We start from the raw sequence: 24,135 nt of genomic DNA on the forward strand, positions 1-24,135 counted from the left end.
GTTTTTGGCTTGGATGACAAGGCAATACCTTATGTTGATGGGATCTGAAACCATATCTTCTTCAATCTGAAACTCTTTAATCTGGGGAGGGTTGTTCTTCCTTGGCTAGCAGATTGTTTTTTCCCCATGGTAGCCACTATGAGTTGAGGGGAGTCTGGGTCTGCTGACCACAGGAGGATTTCCAAGCCTGCTGTGGTCTGGATAGGATGCAAGATATCTTGTTCTACTGTGGTCTCACTTCTCCCACCAATATCCTCTTGGGTCGGGTCAGGCTTCAGAATATTTTCATCGCCACCAGTCTCCCTTGTCTTCCAAATCTCCTCTTGGGTTTAGATGGGTCTGTGAAGGCATCATAAAGCAAGACAAAGACAACAGTTTCAAAATTCAAACAAAATACTTTTATTAACTTAAATGCCAGTATGGCGTAAGGCCTAACTTGCCCTATTCTAAGGTGGGATTTCCCTCCCTAAAGAAACTAAGGATGGTCCAAGTCAGTAAGTTCAACTTAAAAGTCTGTCTGTGTCCAGAACCTACACTTGCCCTCACAACTACAGCTAAAACCATGTGTATGTAAATTACAAACTAAGTAGTGTTCCTTATTAAAGTTCTGAGCTTCTGCCAGCTCTCTGCTTACTTTCCAGCGCCCCATCCCCAACAAGGCCTTGCGGTTTTCTTCCCCAAGGCAACAACAAAGTTCACAAGGTCTCAGGGTTCCCTTCCCCAAGACGTTAGCCTGTTTGCCAGCTTTCCAATGCACACTTAGTTTCTGTCTCTGAATATTCAAAACCAGTTCCAGGTCAATTTGATACTCTTTCTGATTCCTTGACACTTAACACAGATTGCTCTCTCCTGAATTCACTTCAGCATTCTCCTTCACATATGACAATTTCTCATCTGTATTTTCCCTAACTGTTTCAAAACAGGGTAACTTCGGACTAGGCACAGTTGCCAGACCACATGATCCACCCATTACAGGTCACGCAACCAATAACCCTTGGCTTCCTTGATCACGCAGGTTTTATGGCACCACACCTGTGCCCTGTTTCAAATTCAGTCTGGGTTTCTACTTGCCAGTCCCTTGGCTTTGCCCCAATGGGTTCTCCTCTATGCCACTCTCTTGGCTTTGCCACAACTTGTCTTTTACTACAATTCACCTCATGGTGCTCACTCTCTTTCACCACCTTAATTTCACAATCTCCAACAATGTTCATGACATGCTTTTACTTTATTCAGTAAGATTCAGTAAGATTCAGTCTTTTTTTTCCAATATTCACTATTAGCGTTTCTTTCATACTTGCCTTCGATTCGGATGCTCATCAAAGCTTTCCTTTAACTCGGAATTCAAACATGCACAGTTCGTATTGTGCAACAAAACCCCTTTCTTAGGTTTTACTCTCAACTTCATATGTATTTCCATTCATCCGGCAGTCACATCTGCCCTCTAGTAGCCACAGGAGCGTCTGGAGCAAGTGTTCTCCCTGCGTCACTCACCGGTCTGGACCGGCTCCTCCAGGCGGCTTCTTACCTCGCACTCGGCTCCACGCATATGCCTGTGTAGCTTTGCGAACATCGCTCGCCTGCCATAAATCTTGCTGTGTGTTGCCGGTAGCTGCTCTCGTCACTCGCAGATGCTACAGGTGACTTTCAGCACTCAGGTCTCTTCCGTGCTTCACAGCTCCAGCTAAGCACCTGACAAATGAGCGCTGACACTCTTGACCCTTTTCACAGCTTGTTCGGGCCCCGGCACAGCTCCTCCTTGATAATTGCCAGCATCCTGCACTACTGGCAGGACCCTCCTTGGAAGCCTCCGTTTCAGTAAGATTTCTCCCTTCCGAGGCATGCAAGGCTCAGCCCGGCATCTCTCCTGCTGGTCTCTCCTTCTTACTTGTCAGTCCCACCTTTTATACACCTGCAACCCTTTAGCAGGTTGTACGTGTGAGTCCTCAAGTACAATTGCCTGACCATATTAAGTAGTGTTCTTTGGACATGCCTAACCCTCACAGCAGTCTTCAGGCATCTTCCTTGTCTCAGTACCAGAGTGGTAAAATGACCTGTTAGTGTATACCACTCCTAGTCGCCTCTTCCTCGTCCAAGTAGTATAGTGATCAAAGTGAGGCGAAACAATGGGAAGTGGCTGAAAACAGCCTATGAAGGCAGGGGGAGGGTAAGGTTGGTGTAACGCTCACCTGATTCCCGTAGAGGCGCTGGTCTTGACTGGGCGTATACCGTATCTTCAAAGGTGATGTGTAACACACGGCTGGCTCTTTGGGCTGGACCTCTGTGCACTGTATGTCTGACTCGAAGGGTAAGATGTCTGCAGATAGAAAATATGGGATTAAGGAACTGGGTTATTGAATGTCTCTCTCTTCTTCCCTTTCTCTTCTCCTGTAGAACCCCAAAGGTTAACGCTCTCACCTTAGGTAAGTGAACGCCGTGCTCTCCATCTGCCTCGGGGCAGGGTGCTGTAACCAGTTTCTTCACTGGATAAGGGGAGCAGGCCTCTTGACTTCAGAGGACTGCTGTCCGTCGTTTACTGCACGAACGGTAAGTTTCGAGTAATTCTAATGTCTTTAAAGTCTTTAGTAATGATGTTTCTTGTTTTGCAGTGTTCCGGCGATGGCGGATGACGGGCTGAAGTGAGTTGAAGAGGGAGCCCGTGTGATGAATAGAAGCGCCTGGAAGCACGTAAGTAAGCGCTTGTTGCCTGCTTCACGATGCGCTCTAACTGTCTTTTTATTTTGCAGGTACAAGTTCGGAGCGGCTGCAGGGTGCCGGAATACCCACTGGGTTAGATGTGGAAAGGAGTAATGGCACGTGAGTATTAAAGTTCCCCAATGTCTTTAAACGCACCTTGTTTTGTCTTTCAGATGCTGGATGCAGCGCCGAAGGTCTCCGGAGCGTGCAAAGAGTTGGTAAGCTTTTGTCTTTCAGATGCCGGAATGCAGTGTGAAGACCTCCGGAGCGCACGAAGAGTAGGTAAGCCTTTGTCTTTCAGATGCCAGAATGCAGCGCGAGGCGTTGGTGACAGCCGATGGACCAGGTAAGTGAAGAGCTGTCACTGAAGACCGTAATGCTAACCTGTTCTTTCTTGTCTTTATAGGTGTTGCTGAAGACTGGATTCAGGATGGTAAGCCTTTTTCCTTAGGCCCAGGATCAGATGCAGAAGACACGATGAGCGTTCTGCTGCAGAGGATGCAGAGTAACGCAAAGCAAGATTCATCCATCGGGTGTGGTTTAAATAGCCTCCTGTAGTGCTTAGGTGTCTCCTTCCACAGCCACGCCTAGGTAAGAAAAGAGTTCCTGCTTTCCAGAAGAGTTCCAGTGTTCTGAATCTAGGGAGTGGCTCCTGCCCCACCCAACAGGAAAAGTAGTTCCAAACAGAAGAGGATCAGAGGCTCAACTGGCAGGCAAGTAAGCAGCATGGTCTGCTGCAGGTAAGTCCACCCAAGCATTATGAGCCCGGCGCTTCCAGCGCTGGGACTGGGCATATTTATGAGCCTGGTGCCACTGGCGCCAGGACTGGTTCCAAAAGGTCCCAATTGGGACTGGTTGGCACTCGGAACCTGGGTTATGGATCTGCTTCCAAGGGAGTTGGGAAAACCCTGACCTTTTGGAAGCAGAGATCATGACAGTACCCCCCCTCAAGGCCCCTCCCAAACCGGGCTTCTCCGGGGGTTTTGGCTTGTCAGGAAATGTTCGGTTAAATCTTTTGATTAGGCGAGGAGCGTGGACATATTCAGCAGGTTCCCAGGATCTCTCTTGGGGGCCGTAGCCTTTCCAGTCAATTAGGTAAAATAGTTTAGATTTGGAGATCTTGGAGTCCAGAATGCTTTTGACTTCAAACTCGAGTTCTCCATCAACTAGGATAGGTTTTGGAGATTTAGTTAGTCGGGTTTGAGGTTGCACTGGTTTTAATAGAGAGACGTGGAAGACCGGATGTATCTTCATGTGCGGGGGCAAGTCCAACTTGACCGCTACTGGGTTTACTATGGTAGTGATGGAATAGGGACCAAGGTATCTTGGGTTGAATGTGCGTGGCCCTTTTAGAGGTAGATATTTGGTGGATAACCAGACTTGATCCCCTACTTGATATTGAGGGGCTTCCTTCCGATGTTGATCTGCTCCTTTCTTGTATTGCTCCGAGTTTCGAGGGTGACTGCCGTACAAAAGAAAAAACGGGGTTTTCCCAGTTCCCGAATGGACAGAGTTATTGTAGGCATATTCGGCTATCCAAAGGATGTCTTTCCAAGTTTTTTCAGTTTGTTGCAGCATGCAGCGTAAATACTGTTCCAGAGTTTGATTGGTCCTCTCGGTTTGTCCGTCGGTCTGAGGCTGGTGACTGGTCGATAGTCTCACATCAATTTGAGCCGACCGACAGCAACTTCGCCAAAAATGAGAAATAAATTGACTACCTCGATCCGAAATTAGAACCGAAGGAAAACCGTGCAGTCGGACGATGTTTTCGAGAAATTCTCGGGCCAGAGTTGCTGCTGTTGGCAAGCCTTTGAGCGGAATGAAATGCGCCATCTTGGAGAATAAGTCCACGATTACTAGAATCATATTGTATCCGGAGCATGGAGGTAGATCGGTGGTGAAGTCCATAGAAAGCGTATGCCAAGGGCGAGGTGGGATGTCAATAGGGCGTAAGAGGCCTGCTGGTCTTTCCTTTTGACTCTTGTTTTGGGCGCATACTCCACAGGACATTATAAAGTCTCTGATATCTTTTTTCCAAGACGGCCACCAGAAGTAGCGCTTGATCTTTTCTGAGGTCTTGGCCATACCGGGATGTCCTTCCATTAAAGAATCGTGATAACAAGAGATTACTTTTTTCTGTAAATCTGTGCTGGGTAGGTATAATCGTTCTTGGAAATACAATAAGTTGTCCTTTACTGCAAAGTCCTTTCCCTGCAGATGCCAATTCTGTATGTCTGCTGGAGTTACAAGTTGCCTGGCTTTATCCTTAACTTCCTCTATGGATTCTGTGGCGATTACACCCAGAATTCTTTGTTCGGGAATGATTGGTACAGGTTTAGGGTTGATCAAGTGTTCTTCCACTCCCATCCGAGAAAGGGCATCAGCTTTACCGTTCTTTGTACCAGGTCGATAGGTAATTATGAAGTCAAACTCGGCAAAGAATAATGCCCAACGGAGTTGTCTAGAGGATTGGGCTTTTGCGGTTTTCAAATATTGCAGGTTTCGGTGATCCGTAATCACAGTAACGGTGTGTTGGGCCCCCAGCAGATAATGCCGCCAAGCCTTAAAGGCAGACTTGATAGCCAGAAGTTCCTTGTCAGTAATCGTGTAATTGATTTCAGGAGGCGAGAATTTGCGGGACCAAAATGCCACGGGATGCAACTGATTGGTTACCGGGTCCTTTTGTGATAGAACTGCCCCCATGGCAAGGCTTGAAGCATCAGTTTCCACGATGTAGGGGAGTTCGGGGCGAGGGTGTTTTAAGATTGGTGCAGAGATAAATTTAGTCTTCAAATCCTGGAAAGCTTGTTCCGCCTCGGTAGACCATTCAAAACGTTTGTTTTTCTTTAACAAGGCAGTGATGGGATGGACTATTCGAGAGAATTCGGGGATAAACCTGCGGTAAAAGTTAGCGAAGCCTAACATGCTTTGCACACCTTTTACGGAGGATGGTGATGGCCATTTGAGAACTGCATCGACCTTCTTTGAATCCATACGCACTCCGCCAGGTGATAATATGAATCCCAAGAATTCAACTTCAATCATGTTGAAAACACATTTTTCCAACTTAGCGAAAAGTTTGTGTTGACGCAATCTTTCGAGGACCATTTTCACGTGTTTCCGATGTTCAGATTCCGATGAAGAATAAACGAGGATGTCGTCAATGTAAACAACAACACACACATCTATGAGCTCTCTGAGGACATTGTTCATAAAATATTGAAAGGCAGCCGGGGCATTGCAAAGTCCGAAGGGCATGACCTGATATTCAAATAGTCCATACTTGGTGCGGAAGGCCGTCTTCCATTCATCGCCCTCTTTTACTCGTACCAAGTGGTAAGCTCCTCTAAGATCCAGCTTTGTATATATGCATGCTTTTCTGACTTGGTCCAGGAGTTCAGGGATCAAAGGTAACGGATATCTATTCTTAACGGTGATCTGGTTCAGGGAGCGATAATCTATACAAGTTCTAAGGTCTCCTTCCTTTTTTGGAACGAAGAACAAAGCTGAAGAAGCAGGGGACTTGGAAGGACGAATAAACCCATTTGCCAGGTATTGATCCAGGTATTGTCGAAGGTGAAGGTTCTCAGACTCGGTGAGGGCATAAATTCTACTACAAGGAGGAGTAGATCCAGGTATCAGGTCTATCTGGCAGTCATAAGACCTATGAGGAGGTAGAGAGTTAGCCTGATCCTTCCGGAAAACATCTTGGTATTCTAGGTATTCGGGAGGTAACTGGGGAGTCTCTGAAGAAATTGCTGCCAGTGCAACACCAGGTGGAGGGTGACAAGTAGAGACATATTCTGGAAACTGGACCGTTCTTGCTCGCCAATCGATCAGAGGATTGTGTTTCTCTAACCAAGGTATTCGTAGAATAATCTGAAACTGAGGGGCCTTGATCACATCGAACACGATCTTCTCATGGTGTCCATCTTGACTTACTAGCGTCACCTCTTGAGTGGTATGCGTTACTGGCCCGGATGCTATCTCCGTACCATCCACCGTAGTAATGACGTCCTATACAGCCTTGGGACAAAGAGTTAGATTCATCCTCAAAACCATTTCATGATCCACATAATTGCCGATGGCACCGCTGTCGACGTAACTGCAATTGCATGTAATCGATCCGGATTATCAGGGCTAATGAGGACCATAGGTATCATGAAATGCGAGGTCACGGAACTGGTTTTCACGCTCGGCAAGAGGACCTCTATTCTTGTCGGGCGAGGTCGTTTCCCTGCTCAGAGTTTGTAACTTTGGTAACTGCAGCTCCTACTGCCTTCTTGGCAGGTTTCACCGGACAGTCTCGAAGAAAGTGCCCTGAGTTTCCGCAATAGAGGCATAATTGCAACTGTTTTCTCCTTTCCCGCTCCTTTTGTGTTAGAGGACCTTTCAGACCCCCTATTTGAATGGGTTCCCCGGAGTCTACTCCTTTGGAAGGAGTTGCCGGTTTGGAAAATACTTGAGCATCAAACTTGGAACGATCGGCCTTCCTGTTCTGCAGTCTGTGATCTATTTGAACGACGAAGTCTATATAGTCCGAACAATCTTGTGGGGGATTCACTACTTGGGCTAACACATCTTTGAGCTCTCCACGTAGACCTCTATAAAACAGCGTAATCCTTTTGTCCTCAGGCCATTGAGTTTCCACTATCAGTGTGTTGAAAGACGCAATATAAGCCAAAAGGTCTTGATTACCTTGTCGCAATGAAAGAAGCTCATTGTCCAAGGCCTGCCCCTGTGAATGTCTTGCGAACAGTTTTTCCATACTGAGCTGAAAAGCTTGAAAATCATGGAGGACCGGATCATCTTGATTTACTAGAGGGATCGACCAGTCTGCCGCATTGCCACTAAGGTACGAAAGCACGAAAGCTACTTTAGCTTGATCAGTTGGAAAGGCTGCTGGCCGGTATAAGAAATGCAACCGGCACTGATTGATAAATACTGCAAACCTCTTTGGGTCACCAGAAAATCGTTCGGGCGGAGCCAGAGGTACATTCCCAGGTAGGTTGATCTGCACTGGATTCATAGAGGATGTAGAAGGAAGATTTCCCCCAGATGCGGGTAACGGGGTCTGTCCGGCTTGTGACTGTAGCAATTGTCTAGCGAGATCATCTGTTCGCTCCTTGGAAATAATCAGTTCCCTTCTTAGAGCGTTCGTTTCCTGACGGGCTGCATGCACTTCTGCCCTTAGTTCCCCAAGTAACTGGGCTAGCTGGTCGGTATCCGAGGTTTCCATAGCGCCTGGACGGGAGTTTTGTGGTAGGCTTTGCGTTCTGTAACGCTCACCTGATTCCCGTAGAGGCGCCGGTCTTGACTGGGCGTATACCGTATCTTCAAAGGTGATGTGTAACACACGGCTGGCTCTTTGGGCTGGACCTCTGTGCACTGTATGTCTGACTCGAAGGGTAAGATGTCTGCAGATAGAAAATATGGGATTAAGGAACTGGGTTATTGAATGTCTCTCTCTTCTTCCCTTTCTCTGCTCCTGTAGAACCCCAAATGTTAACGCTCTCACCTTAGGTAAGTGAACGCCGTGCTCTCCATCTGCCTCGGGGCAGGGTGCTGTAACCAGTTTCTTCACTGGATAAGGGGAGCAGGCCTCTTGACTTCAGAGGACTGCTGTCCGTCGTTTACTGCACGAACGGTAAGCTTCGAGTAATTCTAATGTCTTTAAAGTCTTTAGTAATGATGTTTCTTGTTTTGCAGGGTTCCGGCGATGGCGGATGACGGGCTGAAGTGAGTTGAAGAGGGAGCCCGTGTGATGAATAGAAGCGCCTGGAAGCACGTAAGTAAGCGCTTGTTGCCTGCTTCACGATGCGCTCTAACTGTCTTTTTATTTTGCAGGTACAAGTTCGGAGCGGCTGCAGGGTGCCGGAATACCCACTGGGTTAGATGTGGAAAGGAGTAATGGCACGTGAGTATTAAAGTTCCCCAATGTCTTTAAACGCACCTTGTTTTGTCTTTCAGATGCGGGATGCAGCGCCGAAGGCCTCCGGAGCGTGCGAAGAGTTGGTAAGCTTTTGTCTTTCAGATGCCGGAATGCAGTGTGAAGACCTCCGGAGCGCACGAAGAGTAGGTAAGCCTTTGTCTTTCAGATGCCAGAATGCAGCGCGAGGCGTTGGTGACAGCCGATGGACCAGGTAAGTGAAGAGCTGTCACTGAAGACCGTAATGCTAACCTGTTCTTTCTTGTCTTTATAGGTGTTGCTGAAGACTGGATTCAGGATGGTAAGCCTTTTTCCTTAGGCCCAGGATCAGATGCAGAAGACACGATGAGCGTTCTGCTGCAGAGGATGCAGAGTAACGCAAAGCAAGATTCATCCATCGGGTGTGGTTTAAATAGCCTCCTGTAGTGCTTAGGTGTCTCCTTCCACAGCCACGCCTAGGTAAGAAAAGAGTTCCTGCTTTCCAGAAGAGTTCCAGTGTTCTGAATCTAGGGAGTGGCTCCTGCCCCACCCAACAGGAAAAGTAGTTCCAAACAGAAGAGGATCAGAGGCTCAACTGGCAGGCAAGTAAGCAGCATGGTCTGCTGCAGGTAAGTCCACCCAAGCATTATGAGCCCGGCGCTTCCAGCGCTGGGACTGGGCATATTTATGAGCCTGGTGCCACTGGCGCCAGGACTGGTTCCAAAAGGTCCCAATTGGGACTGGTTGGCACTCGGAACCTGGGTTATGGATCTGCTTCCAAGGGAGTTGGGAAAACCCTGACCTTTTGGAAGCAGAGATCATGACAGTTGGTCAGCACACAGAAAAGGGGATACCATGTTTCACCTGCCGGCATCTTCTCCCCAATCCCCACTGACCCTCCACCTAGGTGATCCTCCCTCGCATCTCCACCACCAGGGTCAGGATACAAAAGTGATGGCCTTTCCCTGGCCACGTGAGAAGAGGATCCAAGTGGAGTGGGCGTGATGATACCCTCAGGTTTTTCACAGGTCAAAGACATCTCGATTAGTCTTTCTCTTCTCAGTCTCTTCCTGGATCATGCCATCCAGAGATTTCTGGCTCTAAAACAACCTATTGTTCTCTGGGTCATTTCCAGTTTCTTGACTGGGCCTGATGGGTCTCATTACGTTTAACCCCTTAAGTGCTAAGGACAAGCTATCCCAACCTCAGAACTACGTTTGCAGTGCAGAGGACGAGGTAGCTTGTCCTTTTTAGCACTTCTATTTTTGTGATCACCCAAAACCTAAATTCAACCCCGGGGATATGTGAGGAGGAGGGTCCTCCTGGCGACCCGGGCATTGAATTTCCTTCAGTTTCACGTCAGCGTGCGTAATGCGTGCTGACGTGAGACTGAATGTAATTTCACCACCCCAGCCATTTTCGGCTGTGGGGGTGAACAGGAAGGTAGTTTCTCCCTCGATCCCTGGCATTCCCATTCCCATTTTTGATCGAGAGAGGTGTTGTTGGAAAGGGGAGACACTCCCCTTTCCAATGGCACTTACCTTGTGGCATTGCTGGCCACAGATTGCTCGATCTGCAGCCAGCAAGACAAGTAGATCACCAGGGATCTGTTTTGAAGTAGGATGGGCTGTGAGGAGGCAGCTTAGTGTAAAAGTGGTCTCTACCCCTCTGGCCCCCAAAGCATGGGGTATTATGTTTTGCCCACCCTGAGGGCAAATGGGAACACTAATGTGCCCATCAGCCCCTAGCGATCGGGCAAATAAACCAGAAAAAAATAAAAGTACTTTTTTTTGTTGGGGTTGTTCTGGAGGGTGAGGGGTCACTAGACCACCAGAACTTTTGTTTTATATAAAAGGGGGATGGTCCTCTCCCCCCACCTCAAATGGATGGGGCATGTCATGTAGGCCTTCCTGGGGGCAGATTGCCAGTGTAATCTGCCAATCTGCCCCTAGCAAGGGGTACATTTGTTTTTACTGGGGCCGGGGGTGACTGGACCAGCAAGGATGGCTTTTATGAATGGGCAGGTGGCCCTCTCCCCCTCCTGCCCCAAATGGATGGGGCATGCAATTTAGCCCTCCCTAGGGACAGATTGCTAGTGTAATCTGGCAATCTGCACCTAGGAAGGGGCAAATGTGTTTTTACTGGGTTGGTGGGGGTCGTTAGACCACCAGGGATGGCTTGTATGAAAAGGGTGGGGGTGATAGGAGCATGATAGTTTGGATTTGTTTTTGCTGGGCTGACCACAGATAATGATTGTTTTGTTTATAGTTGTGGCAGGCTGAAGATTTTGCTAGCTTATGTATGAAATGTCCTTCTGTTATTATATATTATAGGTGGGGGTGGATTGTTAGTATGGTTGGCGGGACCGTCGCTGAAGTCTCAGTGGTGTGGGCGGGAACGGGTGGTGCATAGGTAATGCCCAGGGAGCCCTGGCAGGGTCCCCATCCCTTCCCAGAGGGAAAAGCTGTAACGCAGCACAGTCAGAGTTCCAGGCTGGATTTGGGTATGGTCGGTACACATGGGAAACAAGCGCCCGGGCTCGGGGACATCACCCCTGACCGTCCTGGAGCTCTGGCTGGGCTGCATTACAGCTTTTCCCTCTGGGAAGGCATTGCCACACTGCCAGGGCTCACTGGTTGGGAAAAGCTATAACAGAGGGCCAGCCCAAGCTCCAGGATGGTCGGGGGTGATGTCCCGAGCCTTGGGCGGCTGTCTCCCATGTGGGTCGACAATCCCCAAGCACAGTGGCAGTCCCAGAGAGCACCCCAGCCATTGTTCTCTATTTGGTAGCTTGGACGAGCAACCACGGCTTAAGCTCTCTGGAGGTGATGCAAGCTGGTTCTTAAGTACAGTGTAGCCCCCAAGACCCCACAAAGGAATATCCACACAATATGTTATGTGCTAACACAGTTCTTTATATATAAATAAGGTTCAAGATATAATTAATTAATAACACACTTTGTACTGTGGCAATTCTAATATGGCAAATATATACAATGTATATTTGGTACCACACTTAGCTATTGACACCTTTAAAATGCATCAACTGTTGACAATTATAATGGCATACAAATCATATAACAATGTGTATCAGCATAGATCATAGGAAGGAAGGGAAATTAGTTTAAACAATGGCAGAATGTTTTCTCGCTCTAACAAGGCACAATTCTGAGTGAGGACCCCCCCACCTGGGCACCTATAATAATGAGTATTAACAAGGTCAGTCCATTTATGTTTAAAATGGTCTTGTTTCCTGGTTAAAATGTTCAACTACCCCAATGTACCTGAGTTAGAAGAGTTTCTTCGACAGTTCATCAACGGATCCCTCAAGAGTGGACTCCCTTTAAAGCAGGAGCCACAGGGCATCGAGATTCCTCGAAGAAATGTGAACAACACTTGTGTCGAGACGGCAGCTTCAACCTTCCCGGGACTCTTCGATGATCGATCGTATCCTGCGAAGATGAGGCATGTGGTTCACCTCGTAAAGAGTTTGGTGCTGCAAAGGTGAAGAACGTAGGCCCGGCAGCGGACGTTGGGTGTCCACATCGGCATCGATGATCGGGATTCGACCACAGCTGGATTTCAAATCTACACTTGTTGGCGTCTTCGTGGACTTCCTGTGGTGGGAAACCCACCAGCGGACATTCCTCGGTCATCGACGGCCTTGACTTTCTCGGGCAGGACAAATCAGTCGACAGTGATGTCCAGGGAACACTTCGTTCAATGTTCTTAGGCAAGGTGGAGAGTTGCGGCTGAGGTCATCGAGCAGCACAGCGTCAAGCTTTCCCGCCTCACGGCAAGCTTTCCCGCCTCACGGCAACAACCCTCCGAACCCCAGTCAACTGCGATGGACTTAGATGGCTTTGATTTCCTGGTGCTTCACTTCAGTATTCTTGGCAGACCACTTCTCCGGTCAACAGCATTTTGAGACTGGCTTCCAGGGTACCTCAATGAAGATCAGCTTCTGCACAATGTTCCCTCGTAGCTCGGGGAATGTCTCCTAGCCAGGTCCTCTCTTGGAACAGTCCTCAAGAGACTCAGCAGCTATCAGATTGGATCGAAGGAAAGCAGCAGCAATTAATCTTCTTCCAGCTGGGCTCGAGGATAAGTAACTTTAAGTTTCGACTTCAGCTACTGAAAAAATTGGGAAGTGAGAGGTCCTAGATATACACATATGTCCCTCATTCACCCTGCTGAGCTAAGCTCAGTCAGCCAATCAGACAGAAGGGCATTCATGCAGACAGGCAACGAATCAGGCTCACGGGCATTCAGGCTATTCACTTCCACTCAGACACCCATAACAAGGAATGTGGATTGGGGCAAGCACCCAGCTTTTCAGCACATCACACTGCATTCATGTCAGTTTCAGGCAGACCTGTCTCATTCTTTGTGTCACTCACACAGAAACCAGAAACCCATAACATAGAATGCATATTGGTCGCACACTCTATTCACACAGGTCCAACCCAAAGGGTGTACCCACAACATACAGTTACTGGGAAGGCTCCAGTCAGTGTGGCTTGGACTTCCCCACAATACCAAATATGGTTCTTCCACCCAAAAGTCAGTCAGGGGAAGGGACATAGTCAGGTCTTCTCAGGACTTTGGGAAAACAAGGTAACAAGCAATAGAAACCAAGAGGCCACAGGGGCCATCTTGCCTTCTATCAGGAATCCACTGATTCCTATGGCAGAAACTGGGTATCCCAAAATAGAGGATGCTCAGAGAACCTGTCAAATTCAGCATGGAGCTGCACCATCCCATACCCTGCTCTGTGGGCCACACACACGTGCTGAAATACATACACTAGGTGTACAGGGTGTACCTCCACCCATGGGTGCCATGAGGGTAACCCAAGGGTCTCTGTTCACCATGACCAACAAGAGGAAGAGCTGCACTGCCAAGAGTCCCAACTGGACTCCTGTGCAGAAAACAACACAGAACACACATGATAAGGGAGTACAGGACAAGGACATGGAGACCCTGTCCCTCCAATACATTTCCAGCATCACAGTCACCCCCTCCCCCACCTTCATCCCCGCGACTGAGGTTAGGACTCTCTAATCTCCCACGAGATTGACACCCTCATCCAGATGGTCAACATACCTTCTGGAAAGGCCACCTGCATTATCCCGACTCTTCCCTGGTCTATGCTCAATAGTGAAGTCTAGCGTTTGCAATCTAGTGGACCACCTGAGCAGATTAGCGTGTTCACCCTTCATCTGCATAAGCCACTTTAAGGGCTTACGGTCAGTTTGGACCTTGAAGGTAGACCCCTTAAGGTAGGGCCTAAATGCCTTATGAAACATTCCTCTTCAATAGTAGCCCACCTAAGTTCTCTACATTTGAGTTGCCTACTGATGAATATAATAGGATTTTCCCATCCCTTTGTCATCTAACTGAGACAAGAAATCTCCAATTCCGGTTTCACAGGCATCAGTTTGAACAATAAAGGGTTTGCTGTAGTCAGGCGCACACAACACATGTGCCCTGCACAGACTTTCCTTCAAGCTAACAAAGGTCCTCTGACAGTCTTCCATCCAGTTAACCTTCCTCGATTGCTTGGGCGACATCAGAGCTATCAGAGGGGCAGCTATGCTTCCATAGTCCCCCACGAAGTTCCGGTAATATCCAGTGAGGCCCAAAAAAGCTCTCACCTGGGTTTGAGTAGCGGGAGTCTCCCAGTCATGTACATCCTGTACCTTACTGGGGAGAGGTTGGATTCGACCCCTTCCTACCTCATGACCAAGGTAAGTGACTTTTCCCTGAGCTATCTGGCACTTGGTGGCCTTGATAGTTAGGTTAGCCCTTCGCAGTGCCTCCAACACCTGATCCAAATGTGTCAAATGCTCTTCTCAGGTGAAACTGTAGACAGCAATGTCATCTAGATAGGGCACATAAAAAGCCTCCAGCCCACTGAGCGCATGATTGACCAACCTCTGGAAGGTGGCAGGGGCATTCTCCAACCCAAAAGGCATGACGCTAATCAGAGCTATTTGCCAATAGCCTGAGGTAAGGTCAAAGGTGCTTGCAAATTTGGCAGCAACTATGGTGTACACAAACTCATCAGCTCTGGGCAATGGGTGTGCATCACTTTTGATGACTGCATTGACTCCTCTGTAGCCCACACAGAACCTCCAATCCTTGGTACCTGTCTGGGAACTTGCCTTGGGGACAAGGACCATGGGGCTGGACCAGGGACTGGTTGAGGGTTCAATTACACCCAGATCCAACATCTTGGTGACCTCAGCCTGGATGTGGTTCTTTACCATATCTGACATTCAATGGCATCTGCTTTTGACAGGTACACTGCCACCAGTGTCAATTTTGAGCCTGCACCATGGGGTGAGGTCTAGTGTCAGTGAGAATAGAGGGGCATACTGCCGGAGCAAAGCCACACAGGCCCTCTGCTGCTCTGGTGTCAGATCTGGAGAGAGAGATGTACTCCCTCCACTGAGCCATCCTGAAGGTTGCTATGCAGCAAATCAGGAAAGAGCTCACTCCCATCCTCCTCTTGCTCTGAAGCTAGCAGAAGACGTGAGACTTCCTCTCTTCTGTGGAAAGGCTTGAGCCCATTAACATGGAATACCTAAGGGGCTACCCCAGGGACTGCCATGTCAACCAGATAGTTTTCACCCATCTTGGAGATTATCCTGAAGGGTCCAGTCCATTTATCTGCCAAAGCTCGAGGCTTGGTAGGCTCCATCGGTAGGATCTCCTGTCCTGGAGTCCAATCCACTTGTGAGGCCTTAAGGTCATGCCAGTACTTGTTTAATTCTTGGCTTGCCCTAAGATTTGCTGATGCCTAGCCCATCATCGGTGCCATCCTCCTTCTGACGCCTAATACATAGTCCCCCACTGGCTTGGCAGGACCTGGAGGTGAAGCTTTCAAATCTTCTCTGATTAAGACAAGGAGCCCCCCTCACGTGATGTCCAAAGAGAAGCTCAAAGGGGCTGAAAACAACACCCTCTTGAGGCACTTCTCTATAGGGAAACAGCAGGCATGGTAGGAGGAGATCCCATGTCCTCCTTAGGGACTCTTCCAAAGCACCCAGCATGCACTTGAGAGTCTTAGTAAACCTCTCAACCAGACCATTGGTCTGGGGATGGGAGGAGGTGGAGAACTTATATGTTACCCCGCATTGCTTCCACATCGCTTGAATGTAACTAGACATGAAGTTGGATCCTCTGTCAGAGACCACCTCTTTAGGGAATCTACTTCTGGTGAAAATGCCCAGGAGAGCCCTGGCAACCACAATGGCAGAAATGGCCCGAAGGGATATAGCCTCAGGGTACCGGGTGGCATGATCAACCAGGACCAGGGTGAACTGGTGTGTACCTGATGTGGGAGCGTCCAAGGGACCAACAATGTCAATGCCTACCTTCTCAAATGGAGTGCCAACTACTGGCAAAGGCTATAGTGGGAGAGGTCCGGCAGTGGTACTCCACCTCTACTCCCATCCAGGGCAGTAGAATTTGTGCAGATAGACTTTGCTTAGTCTTCTTGGTCCCAAGATGCCCAACTAAGGGCACCTCATGCGCCAACTGCAACAGGAATGGCCTGTAAACCTTGGGTACCACCTTGACGGCACCAGGTTCAGGCTTAGTGGGCTCACTTCAAAGGAGCTCACCTTCCCAATAAATCTTGAATAATCTAGGTACTTCACCTTGTGCCTGGGCCTCTTTTCTTAGACCCTCAAGAGAATGGCCCTCTCTCTGACCCTTACAGAAGTCTCCCCTAGAGAGCCCCCTTCAGCCAGCAGGCATTGAAGGTCTGGGTGATCTTCTGGGTTGAGCACCTCTCCTGCAGGAGGGTCTTCTGCCTCTTCTTCGTCAGGAGTTGAGTCTCGGGTCAGAGCCGTTGCCTTTCAGTGAGCAAGAGCTTAGTGATCCGATTCCACAGTGTGCAAGAGAGGAATGCGAATTTGTGGCACAACTTCACTCCCCTCTCCCTCAACAAACTGGTCAGAATGTCACTGAAACCCACTGCTTTGTAAGAAACTCACTGCTTCCCGTCAAATCAGATTTCTTATCTATTATACATACTTTGTGATCAAAATAGCATTGTGCCTCCCTGTATATAAAATAAAATAAGGACTGCAACAGACGAGTATCCTGGCTGATGACCTCCAACGAGGCATGGAAAATATGCAAGCACCCTTTACCAGCATATCAGGGGGTTTCAGTAAGTGAGTATTTTTGACCTTACTACAACTTTGCTAATCATCATGAAAGAGAAACCGCCTAGCTTGTAATGATAAGTGGCAAATGTCTGAAGGACAGAGAGACAGAGAGATAGAGACAGAGAGAAAAGAGTGTGTGCGTGTGTTTGTACATGCATGTGTATGTGAAAACATAGCCAATAGATATGGGAGAACATGCATTAAAATGTCCTTCAGAAAACACGTGGTTTGAAGTTATGTGTTCATATCAACGCCTAAAGGGAAGGGTATGACATTACTCCTGAAAACCACCTATGCTAATCTGAAGGACGGGAAACAACTTATAATTAATTGGGCAAAGCTTGCAGCTCCTGAGATGAGGGAATATGTGACCCTGCACCCTGCTATGTTTCAGCCAGGTTGCACTCTCTTACATGCTCAAGATCACACATACAGCTGGATGGATGGTGCCAAAGGCCTCTGAGTTGGCTGGGCTTGGTGATAGAAATGGAGTGGATGGAAGTGGAACCAATTGCATGTTACTTCAAAATTTCTAGCCCCCTAGGTCACTATCACCAAGCAGGGTATAGGTATGTCCAACACAATTCGGGTTTGGGTTTGCTGAACTACCTTCATATAACCCTTTACTGCTCCACAGTAAAAGGATCATGTTTCTCCCGATTGGGCACGTCGATGCAAAGCCATGCCACTAACAATCCCTAAGAAGTGTGCAGATGGTAATAGCACTCATTTGCTTGAAATGCCAGGCTGGCTGCCTGCACACACCAGCGCAGCAGCAGTGAATTCATTTGTAAAGTACTTGCATTACAATGTAAGGAAACCAGCTTAATTTATATATCAATTATTTATTCATGTTGAAGAGGGGTTTTGTCGCACGACACATAGGTGTAGTTTCGGAGTGACGTGTGCCAGTCGGGGTGGGGGGGGGCACATTCTGGTGTTTCGCCCTGGGCACGAAGGTGGCTAGACACTGCCCTGGGCATCTGATATCATGGGGCGCACAGGGCCTGCTGCCCAAGTCCCGAGCTAGGAGCCTGTGCGTGTGAACTGCGCCTCTCCAGTGCATGCCTCGGATCTCAGCGCTAGCCCTCTTTGACTACTACACTGCACACACACACAACACACACACACACACAAACACACACTTTTCTCTCTTTCACCAATAAGTCAGGGAAAAGCAGGAACACAGTCCCCCTCTGCAACAAATAAGGCAGTCGAGTATCCCACATTTGGGGACATTGCAGGAGTCAGCAAATCCGATGTGCAATGGATGTGCAATGGATGCGCCTCGTGGCTGGGAGCTCTGCCTTTCTGATTATAGACTCTCCCCTGCCAGGTAAGTATGCGTTGCAAGCGTAAAGGCAGGGGTTGGGCCTATCCTGAAAGCCCCGCTAAGCGAGGGTGAGAAGGCAGGCACTGACCCAGACCCAGCCCTTCCGGAAGCCCTGAGCTTCTGTATAGCTGCCTGGCCTATGTCGGGGAAGCTTCGGCAGGCAGAGCCCAGCAGAAGAGGCACATTGTAGCGCAGTTCATTTCTCCATCAGGCCCTGCTCTGCCTGAGATTGAGCAAAATAATTCAAGCCTGGCTGGCGGCTGCCAGTCAGAATCAGGAGGGCTCGAGCAGGCCTGTTGCAGTCTGCTGGGGGCCCATGGCCCTCCTGAGCCACCAGGTTGCCCCACTTAACAAGAACGTCTCAGGCAGGTTGCCCCCCTGCCAGACATGGCAACACATGCAAGCATTAAGCAGCCTCTGTTTTACTCACCAGTCCCCCCCTGTTGTCTAAGGTAATGCACACGGGTTCACCAGTGCCCAGCGTATGGGCCTGAAGAAAGTCACTTGACTGCACCGTCCAGCACTGTAGAGCGCTTCCAATCAAGGCGCCTGCTGCCACGCCTCACGCACAAGGTCTGAATGTCGGAGTGAGTGGGAGGGGGGAGCTGCCGTGTGAGCAACTGTGTTTGATTGGCTGTAGCAGTGCAGCACGTGCATCCAAGTGCTGCTATAGTCAATCAAATTAAAAAGCATGTGACTGCGTCAAGTTGTGAGTGGCTGCAGAGGTCCGTGCCATGCCCGTCAATATTGGATGAAAGTTTAAAAAATATATATATATATCAATGATAATTCAAGGGAGGGCACGTGCGCAATAAAATAAACAATATGCCCAGCTTCACAATCAAATGTGCGCGCCGCACAAGTGCGCACCTTACAGGGAATGTTGCACGGAGGTAGTCCTCTTGCTCTTCCTTCTCACCTTGGCTCTCCCCTTTGGCTTGGGTACCTGACTAGCAGTCAGAACCTGTGTGACCTGAGACCTAGTGACTGCAGCAGAAGTCAGGGGTATTGCATCAGAGATCAACCCCAACTCTACTAGATCATTTCCCAACAAGATGTGGGCAGGTACATTGTCCTGGAACAGGACGGGAAGCGTAGCTGTCTTGTCTGCAATCGTGATGGTGACTAGGGCTACAGGATATAATTTGAGAGGTTTATAATTTCGGGGGTGTGTATGTCCCTCTTTTTGATAAGGGGGGCCTGAGCCATGAGGGGTGTAACAATTTGAGGACAAAATGGATTTAGGCTTCCCCACCTGTTCAACACTGGCCTGGTTATGGAAGCAGCACACTATTTACAGATCACTGCCAGTTGTCTGTACACATGAGAGACACCCAATGTTCATGAAAATGCAATTAGAATGATTTATTATTACTGTGGTTTTTTAAAAAAATAGCATAACATAGCTATTAAAAATGCAAAACAACATAACAATAAGAAAGCTATTTGCTTGCCCGTAATGACCAGGATATTTCAGTGTTTAGGTATATTGTTCAACCTCATACATTTTTTCTTTACAGTCACTGATTTCTGGTGAGGGTTAGTAGAGATAGTGACTTAGAATGTGGTCCGGTTGACCTCACATCTGTCTAGTCGACACAATAGTGGTGTTTCTGGCACTCAGTAAGTAATTGCGCTACTGGTGCCGTCTTCAGGACGAATCTAGTGGACTTTCGGTTATCACTTGATGTACCACTGTGTTGGGGCATCTAAGGGCAAATAACAATAAAAAAGAGAGTCAGGGAGTGGGTGTGTCTCTACATGCCAAAAAGTCCTGTATTTAGTGTGCTGTGCGTACTCCTACCTGGGCCGTCGCTTTGTTTGTGTGGCAGGTGAGCGTGGAATCTGGTTACAGTTCTTTGCTTGAAGCGCCTTCTGTGCGCTTAGATTAATGGACTCCTGATTCTCTAGGAGGAAGTGCTTAGCTTCGTGGCTGTAAATTAAGACACAAATATTTTTAGGCACATTTGTGATTTTTCTGTTTTCCTACATCTACAAGCCAGTGAGGCTGTGATGGTGGCTAGTAAAAAAGGTTGCACGTCCGTTAAAGGTAGTCTAACGTGTCATGATCCATCACCTTAGCAACATTTCGACCTCTTCTCAAGACATACTGGTCACGTTTGATGTTGAAGTCTTATATACTAGCATACCACAAATGCAATGTATCACCATTTTGAAAGGATATCTAGACAAACGCACAGATGTATCGACACCCACCTCATTCATTCAAGAATGTATACGCCTTGGGGGGCGTGGCTAGCGCGCGTGCGATGCGGACGTGAGCCGAGTGAGCTCCCGTAAGCGCCGACACAATCCTGTACTTTTATCCTGATTCCTGGGGACATCGAGCGACATCAACGCCACGATTGTGCCCGTGAAGCTGTGGGCTACGACCGGCTGAAATCCGGGCTGTCGTCTGCCCGTTTGGAGGGCCATAATCTGCAATTTACTGAAGGCCGGGGGCCCCGAACTGCGAAACCAAGATGGCCACCGGAGCTTGAGGGCAGACCACCTCCTGTCTGACTGGGGCTTGAAGCGGCCTGGTGTGGTGCGGCGCACGCAGTGGACACTGACTTTTCTTACAACCGGAGGTCGCCCGGACAAACGGCTCCTGCTCTCGGGCTGTCTCGACCCAGCCCCGAGTGGTGGAGGATGGCAGCGGCCTGGCCCGACAGTGCTAGAGGTAGGTGGGATTAACTCTCCCCCCCCCCCCCTGCTCCATACAGACGGTGGATTCGTGGAACCTGCGTGTTGGAAGGTGCTTGGAGGACCCCGAGGCCTTCCACCTGGCCTGTTGCGGGGCTGCGACACGGTACACCGGAGTAGATCCGGAAGGGCGTAATTAGCACTGTTCGACCTACCGTGCCGGACGCCCCACGCCTCCCCGGAACTATGGGGAAAGAAAGGCAGAAGAAACCCTCCACACAGAGCAGCATGGACCAATTTGCCGTCGCCACCACCCCGGCCCCAGCAACGCGACCGAACTCCCCCAATGGGGAGGGCCCTCTTTCTCTCCATGATGTAATGGCGGCCATTGCTAATTCCCGATCCTCCATGGAGACCAAAATAGATAGCATGGCGGCAGACGTCTCCTTCCTACGCCACGATCTACAGAAGCTAACCTCCAGAACGGGAGAGGCGGAACACCGTATTTCTGAAGTGGAAGACAATATAGGCGGGATTAACCGCCAACTGTCCCAGGCCTTAAACCGCCTTAAGACCCTTGAATCAAGAGTGGAGGATGGAGAGGGGCGATCCCGTCGCAATAATGTCCGTATCCTGGGTCTGCCAGAAGGGGAGGAGGGACAGTGTATGGAGCTGTTCTTGGAGCAGTGGCTTGTAGACATCTTCGAGGCCACATCCTTTTCAAAGTTCTTCTCAGTGGAGAGGGCTCACAGAATGCCGGCGGGTAGACCACCCCCGGGTGCCCCGCCACGTACTATCATCGCCCGCTTACTCAACTACCGAGATAGGGATGCCCTCCTGCAGCTGTCGCGGGCACAAGGCTCGATTACCCATAACGGCTCCCGAATCGCCTTTTTCCCGGACTACACCCGAGAAGTGCAGCGGGCACGACAATCGTTTGAGCCACTCAAGAGACAGCTGGCCCAACTAAATGTGAAATATGGCCTGCTCTTCCCGGCCCAACTGAAGATATATCATGGTGGAACCACGGTTCATTTCAGCGACCCGCAAGAGGCATGGAAATGGGCGGAGGCCCATATAGAAGGTGATTGGACTGAGAGACCGAGGAGACCGAGAGGAAGACCGAGGCCCAGGCACGCCTCCCCGAGGGGAAACCCGGAGAGGAATGAACAGGGGGTCCTGGACCCCGATGCAGATCAGCGAGAACATTGACCGGACTGTCGCCCCTCTGGCCTAGTAATAGCGCTCTGAAGTATTCTTTCTTTGTACTCTTAAGCCGGACGCATGAGTAGTCCACCATGGAAGATGTTGACACTGGCGCATGGGAGGGGACTCTGGAGGAGCCTCGAAACCCCCCCCCCCCTAGCCGAACTTCCTCCTTTCCTTCTCCTTTCCCCCCCCCCCCCTCTTTCTTGTTCATCTAGACCCGGCTCTAGGGTCTGGGTTTTTGAGCTGCTACCTTAAGTTGAAGGTCCAGCTATGTTTGGGCGACAGGTACTTCGTGTTGGGGTGGAGTATAGGGTGGGGGTAAGTTGGGAATGTTTGAAAGTTTGTTTGTTACTTCAAGACTGTCATATGTTTATAAGGGACACGAACCACTGTCTTTGGTCGAAGTTACCACTCCACCATCTCTCACTGATTGCTACAATGGTACAGACCCCCATCATGTGTGATAGATATCCTGTGCACAGACTCACGAGACACCCATGCGACACACCAAATCCCTGAAGTTCCTCACCTGGAACGTGAATGGGATGGGGTCCGGGATTAAACGGCGCCTGCTTAGGCAATTTCTAAATAGACACTCCCCTGATGTGGCTCTTTTGACAGAAACCCACCTGGCCGGATCACACTGTGCCTTTTTTCAGAGGACTAATTACCACCTTGCCCTTCAGGCGGGGTACACAATGGGCTCCAGGGGCACCCTCATCCTGATACACAAGCGCATTCCATTTACTCAGCAATTGGTTGAGCGTGACCCAAGGGGTCGATACGTGTTCGTCATGGGGACCATCTGGGGTCAGACGATGGCCATTGCCGCAATTTATTCCCCACCCGGGTTGGGACAGGAATTACTGGACGATCTTACTACCCTTATAGGGAAACACCATCCTGATACGTTCATTCTGGGGGGTGATTTTAATGATACCATGAATGATAACTTTGACCGTTCCCATCTCCGAAATCGCAACCCTGACACCTCGACTAGATTGGCCAATTTTGCATCGGCCCTTGGGCTCCGAGATGTATGGAGAGAGTTACACCCGACTGATAGGGAGTACTCCTTCCATTCCGGCGCTCACGGCTCCATGTCCAGACTGGACTACTTCTTCTTGCCACATACCGACCTCCATAGGGCAATGTCCGCAGATTTACTCCCCCGGGGCATTTCGGACCACTCCCCCCTCTTAGTTGAATTGCGTATGCAGGGTCCCCTTCCCCCTAGAACGTGGAGACTTAACAATTATTATCTGGGGTCCCCGGAACTGATAGATCGCCTGGAGGAAGTTTCTGGTGAATATTTCGAAATTAACGAGAAGTCGGTGGACAGCCCCGTGATATTATGGGAGGCCTATAAAACAGTGCTAAGGGGTGAAATCCTTTCTTGGACGACACATAAAAGAAACACCCGGTTCCGGGAAATATTAAAGGCCGAAGAGGAAGTGAGAAACAGGGAGATTGAGCATATATCCGATCCTACGCCCGAGACCCACCGATCCCTCCAGCGCGCCCAGGAGTGCCTCCGTAACAGAACGATGGATGACGCCAAGCAGGCCCATTGGCAGGCTAGGGCGAGGGTGTATGAACTTGGGGATAAGTCGGGTAAACTGCTCGCTTGGTTGCAGAGGAGAGACGAGGGGCAGCGCCATGTCCAGGAAATTGTCACGGCACAGGGCGACACCCAACATTCGGACTCTGGGATTGCCGAGGCCTTCACAGAGTTTTACGCAGATTTGTATCGGGCTCCGACCTCACCGCTAAACCCCTGCCTCCTAGATGAGGTGACGCTGCCGACCCTCTCGGGGCAACAGAGGGACCAGCTGGACTCTGCTTTATCAGAGGCTGAGATTGCAGAGGCACTGTCTCAGCTCCAGTCGGGAAAGGCACCGGGCCCGAACGGATTCCCAGTTGAAACTTGGCAGAAGCTAGGAGTAGACAAAATGGCCGCTCCTCTACATAGGATGTTTCTTGCTGCCCGGGAACAGGGTACCCTCCCACCAGATCTTTGCAAGGCCACTATTGTGGTCATTCCCAAGCCTGGCAAACCTCCACATGATTGTGCTTCTTATAGACCTATATCGCTGATTAACGGGGAAGCTAAGGTCCTTGCTAAGCTATTAGCGAATCGGTTGCAGTTAGTCACATCCTCC

The 24,135-nt window shown here is 49.4% G+C and overlaps 1 pseudogene; it reads right to left on the reverse strand.

Moving 5' to 3' along the window:
* Positions 1-17,953: 17,953 nt before the first annotated feature.
* LOC138460009 (U1 spliceosomal RNA) lies at positions 17,954-18,129 on the reverse strand (annotated as a pseudogene).
* Positions 18,130-24,135: the final 6,006 nt, after the last annotated feature.

The sequence above is a fragment of the Ambystoma mexicanum genome, chromosome 4p, assembly GCF_040938575.1.
Source record: "Ambystoma mexicanum isolate Mex_15411 chromosome 4p, UKY_AmexF1_1, whole genome shotgun sequence".
NCBI classification, from domain to species: domain Eukaryota; kingdom Metazoa; phylum Chordata; class Amphibia; order Caudata; family Ambystomatidae; genus Ambystoma; species Ambystoma mexicanum.